The 13,082-nt window shown below is 39.6% G+C and overlaps 1 non-coding gene across 1 annotated transcript; it reads right to left on the reverse strand.

Moving 5' to 3' along the window:
- Positions 1-315: 315 nt before the first annotated feature.
- On the reverse strand, positions 316-419 carry LOC118660829. The gene has a single exon (XR_004969037.1). It is a non-coding gene; the product is annotated as a U6 spliceosomal RNA (small nuclear RNA).
- Between the last annotated feature and the right edge of the window lie 12,663 nt (positions 420-13,082).

Below are 13,082 nucleotides of genomic sequence, written 5' to 3' on the forward strand. Positions count from 1 at the left end.
TGAAGCAGAGCGCCCAGGTAGCCAGGCCCAGAGCACTGACCGACAGGGTGTGACATAATAAACGCGTTTTAAGCCACCAGATTTTGGAGTAATTTGTTATGTAGCAGTAGGTAACTAATACAAGTTGCCTACCCCTAACACAGATTTAAATCTCAGCTTGCATCCTGAAGGAAGTGAAGTTGAGATTTCTTTAATGGGGATTGCCAAACAGATCATGACTTCAGATATTAGTACTATAATTCCCTAAACCAAATATTTAAAGCCAAAGTGGAAAGACAGCTAATGTGTAGTGACAGATTAAATATCTTTGGCCAGGAATATTTTTTCTTTCTTTCTTTCTTTTTCTGTCATCTTTGTGCAGGGGCCATGCTAATCCTGTATCGTTCCAATTTTAGTAGATGTGCTGCCGAAGCAAGCACTGGTCGGGAATATTTTGGTGTCTTTTCCCCCAATACAGATAAATGATGTCATTTCTTCATAATGACATTTCACTTACCATTTCTTAACTTGCATGTCAGTCTAAGGAAGAAGAAAAGACCAAATTTATGGGATTTTACAAATTCTAAGCATCTAAAGATCCTGTTTAAAGGGGTTAGAGGGCTGTTCAGTAATTCTACTATAAACACAAAGACCTGAAAATATGGGCTATTTTGTTTTTGTTCTGTTTTACCCAATGATGGCTCAAGGCAGATAACAGAAGACACAAAGTTTTGCTGTATTAATGGTTGACCCTAAACAATATTACACACACCAGGCTTGTCCTGGGCCTGATTCCCGGCTCTTGGATTCTGCTCCTGTGGTTGCTACGATGCTATGTCAGCAGAGAGAGAAAGGAAAGAAAACAAATTCTCTCCTCCAGGTCAAAGGACTGCAGACTGTGCAGCAAAAATTGGGCCCATCAAGGGTGTCTGTCCTTCAGTGACAGAATAAGTGACTTTCCACGGTGAGAAATCACATTGAGGAAATTTGAGTCAGAAAAGTCCTGCCAAACTGACTTCTGTTCCACTCGTCCTCTACTGTTAAGCACTAGTTTTTAAATCTCAAAGTCCCTGAAACATCCCTTATTAAATTGCAAATGGACGTGAAAGGAGGCTTATTATTTGTTGTCACTAAAAAGTAGAGTGTGACTGGAATGGGTCATCAGATGGTCTTCCAGGCCACATGATCAGAGGGGCAAGTACATAAGCATCTGCCTCTAAGTCATGGCCGCGAGCAGAGGACTCAGCACTAACACACACACCAAGTGTCACGAGATCCAGTTATTTACAGTTCTGCTGGCATGAATTTTGCAGCCACATACAAGCTTAACCCTACATTCACAGTGAAGTTCTTTTTGAATGCTCACCAGCTACCTTTTTTTGGTTGTCTCATTGCTATGGACCGATTTGCTGCCCGACACAGAGCTGGAGAGTTCTTTAGAGAAATGAGGAAAATAGAAAATACAGCAACACTGATAGCTGTAGTCAGGATCCGGTTCCCTGGATTGAGTAAGGCACCTATGAGAAGAAAAGGCAGGTTGCCCCACTTTCAGGTTCTTCATTCTCAAGATTTTGTTGAGTGAAAAGCTTTGTGAGTACTTACTCTTATGGCTTAGAAGTGATTTGTGGCTATGAAATGTAAGATACTAAGTTTGAAAGTGACCTAACTCCATAGAAAGCAAGTCCACGTCACCATCTTGCAACCCCTCAGAGCATCTATAACATCTATCAGATGAATCAGTATTTCTATAATGCAAATGGTTACTGCAGACTGGTACTCTGAAAAATTCCCCCTGTGTAAGATAACCTATTAGACCAAGATGATCTCATAAATTGATTCTTCTGGATTTGGGCTTGATTGGTTTATTGAGTTTAAAAAAAGAATTACCTACATTCTGCATAATCAATGATCAAATTCATCATTGATGGGTTTTTTTTTTTTATTTTTTAAGGCTAGGGCATGAGGTCTGGGTTAGAATTCAGAAATTCTGTCTTTGCCTTGAGCCTCCTTTACTCCCAGGGGTCTTCATCCATTCAGAATGTCACTAATCTCTTTATTATAAAGTGCTTCAGCAGGAAAGAAACATTTATCCTTTTATTTGAGGAAAATTTTATGAAGTAAAGGTAACTGAGGAAAATACTATGTTGGGTAGTATAGGAGACACAATGTTTGGTTTAAAATAATATAAACTGTCACAGCACTGAGAGCCAAAAAAATCTGCAAAGTCCAACCGAAATTAAAGCTGAGATCATGGGGGCTGAAATAACCTCGGCTGATCTTTTTCTGTGAAATATTCTGCTGAACTCCAGAGTTTCTAGTTTGGTAACTGCTTATGATGCTGAAGACAGAAAATAAAAACCAAGACTGCTCTCTAACAGGCAAGCTATAAAGTAACCCGCATAAGTCTGCATTCCCAAAGGAGCATATCTCCACTCAAAGGTCAGGATAAATGCCAGTAACTAACCAAACACATACATAGAAACATACACACATGTAGGCATATACATACAAAAAACATAATATACAAAAGGCCAGGAAGGCAATTTTTTAAATCCTTACCCAAGGATATCAAGGATATGTTTTCATTGATTTGAGAGAGAGAGAGAAACATCAGTGTGAGAGAAAAGCATCAACTGGTTGCCTCCCGTACACTCCCTGACTGGGAATCAAACCCGCAACCTTGTTAGTGTATGGAACGATGCTCCAACCAACTGAGCCATCCAGCCAGGGCCCAGAAAGGGAATTTTGCTTGTCTAAAACTCTCCCTGAGAAATTATAACCACAAGCTGGCATGTGAGTTGCTGGGGTGAATCCGTGTTGCTGATGAGATCCCAAATAACCTCGAATGGAAAATTTACTTTAGTCTGCATCCACATTGCCTCCAGTATCTGAAATAAATCTCCAATGTAGAATTTAATTTAAAATGGTCTCAGATGACTGGTGACCCACAACTAGAAGACAGAACATGAATTTTGCCCAGAGAAACTCTTCTATAACCTAGGTCTCAAAGCAAACCCACAGACCAAATTTCATGACATATCTCCTGCCCAGAGTAAAAGCAAGTTTTAAAAGAGCAAGCAAAGAAAGAAAAGGAAAATACTCAAAGAAATAATACACCTTTAGTAAGATCTAGCTGAGAAATCAAAACAGTAGAATCAAACATTCAATGCCTTGAGATATTGAAATTATCAGTCTCAGAATATAAAATAAATGTATGAAGTCTTTATTAGAGAAAAGAAAAACTTGAAAATATGACCACAGAACAAGAGAGCATAAAGAATCAAAAACGAATCCTATAAAATTAATAAACCTATATATATAAAAGCCAAGCAACCCGACCAGTCAGCCCCCACCAGCCCGGTCCCAATCAGCCCCCATTGGGGCAGACCAGCTGCCCCCCCCCCAACCTGTGCACAAATTAGTGCATCGGGCCTCTAGTATGTTTATAAAGACTCCACACTTGAGTCACAGAATATAGAACCAAAATGACACTGCAGTGCAATAGAGAAAATTTTTCCCCAATAAATTTTATTGGGCCAACTGGCTATTCATTTGGAAAAAATACATGTATTTAGACTCTTTCCAGACATTATTTCAGCCCTGATTGGGTGGCTCAGTTGGTTAGAGCATCCTCCCATACACCAAAAGGCTGTGCGTTTAATCCCTGGTCAGAGCGTGTATGGAAGGCAACTGATTGATGTTTCTCTCCCTCCCACTTCCTCTCTCTAAAAATAATCAATAAAAACATATCCTCAGGTGAGGAATCCATCAGAATAATTAAGATTATAGACTGACTAGATGAATGTGTAGGAAGTACAGAAAAGTCTAAAGTCTCATATGCTGTAAGTGGATGTATGAACTCATACAACTTCTAAACAGTCTTTGGCAGTACCTTCTGAAGCTGTGTATATACACATACCATGATCTAGAAATTTATCCAACATAATTGCACACACGTATATACCAATAAAACATGTTTAGGAATGTCTGAAGCACCATTATTTTAAAAATAATACAAATAATAAAACTGGAAAGAGCATACATTTTCATTTATACTAAAATAGAGAATTAAATGGTGGTATATTTATTAGATTAAATTGAGCAATGAGAAATAATGATTATTGATGCATGTAACTATATAAATAAAACTCAAAAATATAATATTGAGCAAGGCCTACTGAGTATTTACAATATTATTTCATTCCTATAGTTAGTGTACAAAGAACAGGTAAAAATTAAGAAAAAATATTAAGCGTAATATAGCAACTAGCCTTTAAGGGCAATTTTCTGACCTGATTTTAGGTCGAATTTTGTCCTATTTCTTGATCAGGATGGTAGTTTTAAGGGACTGTTCATCCTGTGTTTTGAAATGTATTATCCACTTAAAGAAAAGGTTGCTCTAGCCGAGTGGCTCAGTTGGTTGGAGCATCACAGTGTATACCAAAAGGCCACATGGTCGATTCTGTGTCAGGGCATATACCTAGGCTGCTGGTTTGATCCCCAGTCGGTTTGGGTATGGGAGGCAACCAATCAATGTTTCTCTCTTTCACACACACTCTCTCCTACTTCCTCTCTCTAAAAAAAAAAAAAAATCAATAAAAACATATCCTCAGGTGAGGATTAAAAAAGAAAACTACTCAAAATTGTAATACATACATGCAAATCCTCTCTAATCACTTCCTTCACATAATCTATTTTTTTTAGTTCTGCCAGAATTCATTTTAACTATTTCAACTCAAAAGTCTAGATGATCCACAGCCCAGTGTTTGGATCAGTTGTTTAGGCAGCCTGGCTTAGAGCAGGGCTCAAGCAACATGATCGCTACTATCCCAGCCCATGTAATTCTAAGAGTCAGGGGTAGCTTATCCTGATTAGCACATTGTTGTAATCTCCTCCTAAATATACACCTTTACAAACAGCTTCGGTACAATGTGCTTTCATTTGTAAAATAATTTTCTGCAAACATGTAAAGAATATTAATTCCGTCTCCATGCTATAAACAAGAAGACTGAAGTGCAGCATAATCCAATGGCTTCTTTAAGATCATTCAGTTGACATGTGGTAGAGCATTTTCCACTTAGTCATTGAAATTTTGTAAAAATTCTTAAGTCATAGCTATATATTCTCACCATATTTCCTTGGTTGGATAGGAAAATTCTTAAAAGTGAAGTCCAAATCTTTTTCTTTAGTGTCTACCTACAATGTGTCATAGAGCTGCGAGCATTTCAATTCCATCCTCTCTCCTGGGCACTGTCATCTTTGAAACATAAGCTTTTAACTTATTAAAAAAGCCAGTCGTGTGAAGGACAGATAAGGGATGCATAAGCCAGCATTAGGATTAGTAGACTAATTATTTTTGTATTAATGTCACTGCTTAAAATAATGGGGAAATGTCCATTGTTTGTTTCTCAGAGACTAGCAATGATTTAAAAGCATATGCACTTTATAGCTATTTATAGTGCTTGCACAAGGCATCCATGGCAATTAACACACAAGCAGGCAAAAGAGAAAATCAGACACAGTGATTCATAAAGAATGGATGTTCTCCCTATCTTACCAGATTCATCATCTTTCAATCTGATGCTATAAAAGATAGGAACTGAGCAAGGGCAGAGATGGTCAGCATTTAAACAGCACTTTTCCAAAGACAAATGCAAAGACACCAAAATGCGAGGAGCCCATATTTTCATTACTGGATCTTCTTCCTCTGAGTATAAAGAGATTTATAAGTACCTTGTACATTGTATAAGTACATTGTAAGTACCTGTACTTACAATGCTTTCTCTAAGGAAAAATGTAAAAGAAAAGAAAAAAAAAAGACATGGTGGGTGTCTTTCTGATGGGCAAGAAATTCAAAGCTCACTCCCATTATTTATATGCAACTCATCTTACCCAAGACCAAGCAGTGATCATTGTCACTGTAAGAAATTTTTGACATCCTTTCACAATTCTGAGACAGAATCAAAGTAAATATCATTACAGACTATTCCAGATCCTCATTTTCAAAGTATCATATCCCAAACACTCACATTCAATTATTCTGAGAATACATATTGAACCTCCCTCGTGACCTTGAAACTTTTTTCAATGATAACTATGGAAAGTATAAAAAAATTTTCTACTATAAATTTACTATAGAAATACTACTCCTACTTCCTTCCTCATCCATATCACCCCTTAGATAAAAAGCTCCTCCCAACTAGAAGCACTTCCAAGAAATAAAGGAACTTAAGAGAATCTTCCAGGAATAGCTTTGGTAACTGTTTTATTTCTTCTACAATGTACAGAATGTGGGGGGGAAAATGGTTTAGGGCCACTAGAAGGAAACATGTAAACACCCGAACATATGCACACATGCACACACATACACATACTTATGTTCCAGCACTTTGTGTAGTGTCCTTTGAATTGGTGATCAGAAAATGAAAAACTAATATTTGTACCCATCTCATTAGAGAAGACTGACTTCTATTAACAGACTCAGTTCTCTTCTAAAATTTTACCTTTTAAAATTTGTACCCAACAAAATCAAGTTTTATTCCTTCCTTCCTTCCTTCTTTCCTTCCTTCCTTCCTTCCTTCCTTCCTTCCTTCCTTCCTTCCTTCCTTCCTTCCTTCCTTCCTTCCTTCTCTCTCCCTCCCTTCCCCCTGCCCTCCTTCCCTACCACTCTTTCCCCCTCTCTCTGAACTCTTTGAAAAAGCATTCATTATTTGTGATCTAGTAGACACATCCATAGAGAACAAGGAGCAAGACTATTTTAACTGCTAGCCTCCCATCAAGGTTGTTTAAGATAAAATCAGAATTGATGAAAGTACAGTTGGAAGAAATAGAAGAGAGTCCTCCAAGTGGAGAGCTCTCAGCCTAGCATAGAATGAAATGCAGACAGTAACAAGATGATTTCCCCATGTGAGCCAACTGAAACAGGCTCTAAGAGAATCCTGAGTTTCTAGATTTATGGAAACTTTTATCTCCCTTCCTATAAAACAACTGCTGAGCTACAGAAATGGAACCCTGCTCTATGCTGTCAGTGGACTTTGGAGCCTACATGAACAAAGGGAGGTACCTCTTTATAGGACATCAAAATCTCTGGGTATAAGATCCAGGAATATGGATTTTAAATAAATTATCCAAGAGATTCTTATGGAAATTGAAGGTAACTGGAAGAGGTGATCCGGCATGAGTACTGAGTATCCATGCCCATTTTTGCTGGTATGATAAGAATGCAGGTCCCTGATCATTCTTTACCCAGATCATTTGTTAGGGTTTTGCCTTTACCAGAGAAAGAGCAGGCTCTCTGTGGAAGCAGTGATTCTCCATGCTTAGAGTTTCTGGACTACAGTGCAAACTCCCTGCACCTACAGCATCCAATTGAGTCTCTCCCACCAACCCTGTGGAACTTGACAGCATGCTTGCTGTGCTGTAAGCAATGAAGTGTATTGTCTCTGACCTTGGAGTTTCATGTCATCTGCCAGCATCCACAAAGCTATAAGCCATCTTTATTAGCTTGTAAGTAGAGAAAAATAGCAGACCTGATGAAGAACCGCTGCATCATTCAGATGTGAGTAATGAGGCCAAACCTGGCATCTAATAAAATGGCTAACTAAAATCTAGAGTAAATCCCCAAATGCTTTGTATCAGTAGCATGCATGAGCCTACCTGCAGGAGACATTTGTCTTTTTGCTTGAACCTCCTACTACCACCTCACTTCATAGTACTTAAAGGTAGAAGGCTACGCTGAATTTAATTAGCTACTCTCTCCCTGTTAAGAGTCAGAGAAAGCACAAAAGGCTTAAGAACATAATCAGAAAAAAAGAAATATAGTAGAAAATAAACACAAAAAAGCAAAGAATTCTTACAGGTGAGCTAATAGTATTTTCATGATGTTTTTGAAAGTAACTCCCTGAACAGTAGGAAGAAATGAGAAGTCAGGTGGTCTCATTGCCCATGGTGATAAATCAGCGTCAAATCACCAGGGAGCACAAGAGTCCCTGTCGGCCACCAGCTTGGTGAGCTCACTGTGTTCAGTCCAGTAGAATGTAGCTGCAGGGAGGCATGGCAGCCATCATCTTGATATTCTAGATCCTCATTATTGTGGGATGAGAAGTAAGAGCAATCCTTCAGAGCAGGCTCCCGTGACAAAGAAGACATAAAATGCCAGTCCAAAGTGAGGAGCAGAACCTCAGGTAGCTTTGAGGACATGATATGGAGGGGAGTGAGGAATAAAGAGATTCAAGGAGAGAAAAAAATATAGGCACTCACACACAGGAGGTGCCAGGTATCATCTGATTCGTCGGAAAGGAGCCCCGCGGTGAACTGGACACTGTCCCAGCCCTTGATGGGTGACTTGACTCGCTGACTTACCTGATGACAGGACTGAGGTTAGAGCCACAGTCTACCTCTGTCTGAGGATGATGAGAGGGAAAGGCTCTCAAACCTACAGGGGGCTGGAGAAGGCAAAGGGAAAGATGCTGATTGGAGGAAAAGATAGTCATGTCAAAGAGAGGGTGAAAGCCCTAATGGAATATTACTGTCTCCAAACATTGCTATCAGTCTGCGGAACTGAACCAGCTCAGACTTACCTTCATTGAAATGTGTAGAGAACATTATCTATCTGACCAAATAAGATCCCTTCCCCCCTCGGTTTATACCCTGTAACTTACTACTGAATTTTTTGGAAGAATTTGTCTAGAGTTTTTGGTCTGACAAATTCTTCTCCTCTTCCATTTCCTCCTCTTTTTCCCCCTCCTCTTTCTCCCTATTTCTTTTTAATGACATATAAGAGAATGAAAGCCTACCCATTACCATTCACACTTAAAAAAAAACAAGTGTTTTTTTTTAAACAACTTTTCACTGCTAAAAACACACACACAACAATATAGTCTATTTTTCTTTTCTCCGATATATATTTTACTTGCTAAAAAATAAGAGCCCAATAAGAGCAAGTCAGAATAGCATCTTTTATTTATAGTGTTAAAGATAGGTGTCAAACTCTGCTTTTGAACTGACTGTTTCCTCAATGATGCACCACCTCCTAGAATGAAGTGTCCGTGCAGTCTTATTTTTAAGTTCTGAAGTTCTTCACATTATGCAACTCTGCTCCACCTAATTAGAGCCCTGATGCAGAAGAAAATGTGGAGAACTGCTGGGGAGGGATAAAGCGTGAAGATTAGAATTAAAGCAACGACAGGATAATTTCCTCTACTGCTCGTCATTAGCAAACAGACCTCCTTTTTGGTGGAGCGAGCAAAAATAAAATTAGGATATTCTAGTCATAGAACCATTGGCATGCCACAAACAGGTACAGAATTTTCAATTAACCAAGCTCATCTCAAACGCGAAAGTTCAATAGGGGACTTAAAAGAATTAAAGGATGAGTAAACCCCCCAGAATGATTTGACATGGGCTAAGTCTAAAACTCTTCATCATTGTTAAGAGCAACATTCTATGATCCATGCTGAAGGCAAGCATTGATATACTGGAAATGCAAGGTTTAGAACCATCTACACTGAGAAATAATGAACTACGGTTACCTGTTAAGCTGCTGGAAGAAATTGGACAATCCTATATAATGAAAGCCTAATGCAAATCAACCAAATGGTGGAATGACCAGTGGAACGACCGGTCACTATGATGAGCACTGACCACCAGGGGGCAGACGCTCAATGCCCCCAGCCCACAGGCCCCAGGTCAGCCAATGCGGGTGCCAGCGGGGCTCCCTCCCCCCACCCAATCACTCTGCTGGTCGCCCCACAGATGGGCCCTGATTGCCGGCAAGGCCTAGGGACCCTACCCTTGCACAAATTTTGCACAGGGCCTCTAGTCTTTATATAATTAAAGAGCATCTCTGTGCAATGAGCAATAAAAAAGAAATTGGGGATAGACTCTGAACTCACATGACTTTTGACTTCAAAAAGGAGACTGACCAACAGAAAATCATCATCATTATCAACATTATTTTAAGATAAGACAGATTTTTAATAGCTTACAAGAGAAGTTGAGTAATATAAGTTGTGCCCCACAAGAGCTGGGACAGCACTTTGAGGTAGTTGTCTTGGCTAGGCAGAAGAAATATATTGAAGAAATTATATAAGATAATTCATCTAGATGAGAATAGGTTTGCAGACATGCTGGACACACAGAACACAGGGATAATTGTAATGTAAGGCTTGTGTTATGGCATGGCAAGAAATGAGGCTTAGTAGAAATGAGAAAAATTGAAATTATGTCTTTAACGTAGTTCAGACCCATGGATACAAGTTTGATGCCAGTCAGTGAAGAACTATTATGACCTCTGAATTAAAGTTTGAAAATAGACTCCAGAGTCCTTGAGAGTACACTTAGGAAAACAGAACTGACACTAGATATTTCAAAAGAGTGGGTTCAATCTAGGCTATTAGTAATGTGTTATGGGGAGGAGGCTGTGCTGTGAAGCAGCAAAAAGTGAATGCTGGAGTACCCAAAGAGAATAATTTTGGGGTAGTAAGCATTTAACACTCTGCACACTCTGCAGCTAGAAAAACAAAAGGGAAAGGATTAGGTTCCAGGTAGTTGGAGAGGTCATGTGGGGTGATCTAGAACCACAAAGGGGAGAGCAGAAGGGAGTTCCTGCAGCACGGGCTCTGGTGGGCCTTGGTTCTAGAAGTGGGCAAAAAGCTGGCGTCAGAGATCAATGGCTAGTGTTGCAATGAAGAGACAGTGGGTGTGACATCGCTAGGAACAGCAAGAAGGCAGGAAGCTAGTACTCTCTTCCCTTGCCATCCACTCTCCCACAAAAGCCCACAATTCCTAGGGCCTAACAAAACTGTAACAGACAAAAAAAAAAAAGAGAATCTGTGAAATGCAGCCCCAGCTTCAGAGAGCAGTGTTAAATGTTGGCCCTGGCTGAGGACTATGTATGGGCCAATAACAGTCATGCCCAACTCCTTTCTTTACTTCTTAAACGATTTGATGTCGAGCGAGTAACTGTGGAAAGCATTGCACATAAAATACATTATCTTTGATTGATATTCATTATACTGCTAAGAACTCAAAGAAATGTGCTGTCACTTCCTGGCCTGGCTGCAGGTGCCGATGTGACTTAAGGATTATTTGAGAGCAGCAAAATAACTCAGAAGGAGACCAATCTAAAATCCTTAACCTATGGATCTTCATTTGCTTCTCCCATGAATTTTCTCTTCTTACCATCCTCAGTTCGGGCTTTTTTTTTTTTTTTTTTTTTTTAAATCAATCTGACCTCCTTCCCAGCCCAGCAATATGGATTATTGAAGGCATTCTACAGATTCCCATTTACTAACCAGCAGCACAGGACTGATCGTCACATTAGTAATGTGCACCCGAGAGGCACGGAGTAAAAGTGGTAGCACTGGGCAGCTGAGCCAAGAAGAAACAGCTTATTACCCACTCTATTAGTTTTGTTTGTATAGTAAGAACACATTATAAAAAAGGCATTAATGTAAACCCTTACACCTAGATATTAGTCTCTAGACAAACATACAACTACTTTCCTTCCTTCCTACCTTTCTATTTTTCTTCCTTTCTTTCTGATTTACCTTAGCAAGTATATTTAAAGTAAGTCCTGTGCTAGAAAACATAAAAAAATAAAATGATAAAAAATAATCCCCGATCAAAATGACTTTATAGTATTACTGGGTTAAACAGTTTGTAACCAGTAAGAGGAGAAAAGGTGTTGGTCATGCCGATTTCTACAAGGAGTTTAAACCATGAGAGGTAATGTGTGAAAGACAGGCATGAGGTGTGAGACAAGTAATGAGAACTAAGGCTGAAAGATGAACAGAATGCTGGTTATTTTGGGTTAAATGTTATCCTGAAACACACACACACACACAAAACACACACACACAACACACACACACACACACACACACACACACACACAAGACACAGGTAGTCATTGAGGGATCTTAAGCCAAAGAATGATAGGATGAGATTTGCACTAGAGAAAGACAACTCTAGGTGAGGGAAGAACTTACCAGAAGGAGTGAGACAAGAAGCAAAGTTGCCAGCAGAAAGAACAATGTAAGAAATCAGGCACAAGTTGCAGTGCAGGTCCCAGGAATTAATGCAGAACAGGTACAACTCTATAGAGTATTGAAAGAAATACCACAGATAAATTTCTATGTATGTTTGAAAGGGAAATTGTTTTATTCATATAATGTCTGTCTTTGTATTTATCTACGTATAGACCAGCCGTGGGCAAACTACGGCCCGCAGGCCGGATCCGGCCCGTTTGAAATGATTAAAACTAAAAATAAAAAAAAGACCGTACCCTTTTATGTAATGATGTTTACTTTGAATTTATATTAGTTCACACAAACACTCCATCCATGCTTTTGTTCCGGCCCTCCAGTCCAGTTTAAGAACCCATTGTGGCCCTCGAGTCAAAAAGTTTGCCCACCCCTGGTATAGGCTATCATCTGTACAAGAAAAAAAATTATACTAAAGCAGTACATTAAGTACCTCCCACTTTTCTGTTTGGGTTAATATGGAGACAGTAGAGGGATAACCCTGGACTCCATCTCAGAGGCCTGACTGTGACTCCTTGCTTTCAGTAAAATTGCATAGTTGAAATTAACCACATCCTTGCAGGATGTACTGTGATAACATCCTTTCTTAACATCATATTTTGCAAAATAAAAGTTCTGTCACTTAAATGGTAACTAGAATATCTGCACAAGCCTGTTTCACAGGCCTTTGGAGTGGTCCACGGACCATGGGAAACATCTTGTGACCACCCTGAGATCACCACCTCCAGATGGTCATGGAGCAACTGGCTTCATCCTCACATCAAAGTCCTACACCCACCCCAGGCCTTGATGGAAGCCATCCACAAGAACCCCCCAGGGAGCTCAACAGCTCTTTCCTGGTTGAATCTCTTATACACAAGCTCTTTTCAATAAACTCTATCTCCTTGCGGGGGGGGGGGGGGCAGGAGGGGGGGAGGGAGAGGAAATTCAGTGCAGTGTTCCACAATGGGCCTCAAATAGGGCAGCATAGATTCATGTATTTACTGCCTGGTATGTCTGGGGCAGAAGAGAGATAAAGGGTTAAATTTCCTGCAAGTATATGGGTGATGATGGAGAAGC

The sequence above is a fragment of the Myotis myotis genome, unplaced genomic scaffold (assembly GCF_014108235.1).
Source record: "Myotis myotis isolate mMyoMyo1 unplaced genomic scaffold, mMyoMyo1.p scaffold_m19_p_7, whole genome shotgun sequence".
NCBI lineage: Eukaryota > Metazoa > Chordata > Mammalia > Chiroptera > Vespertilionidae > Myotis > Myotis myotis.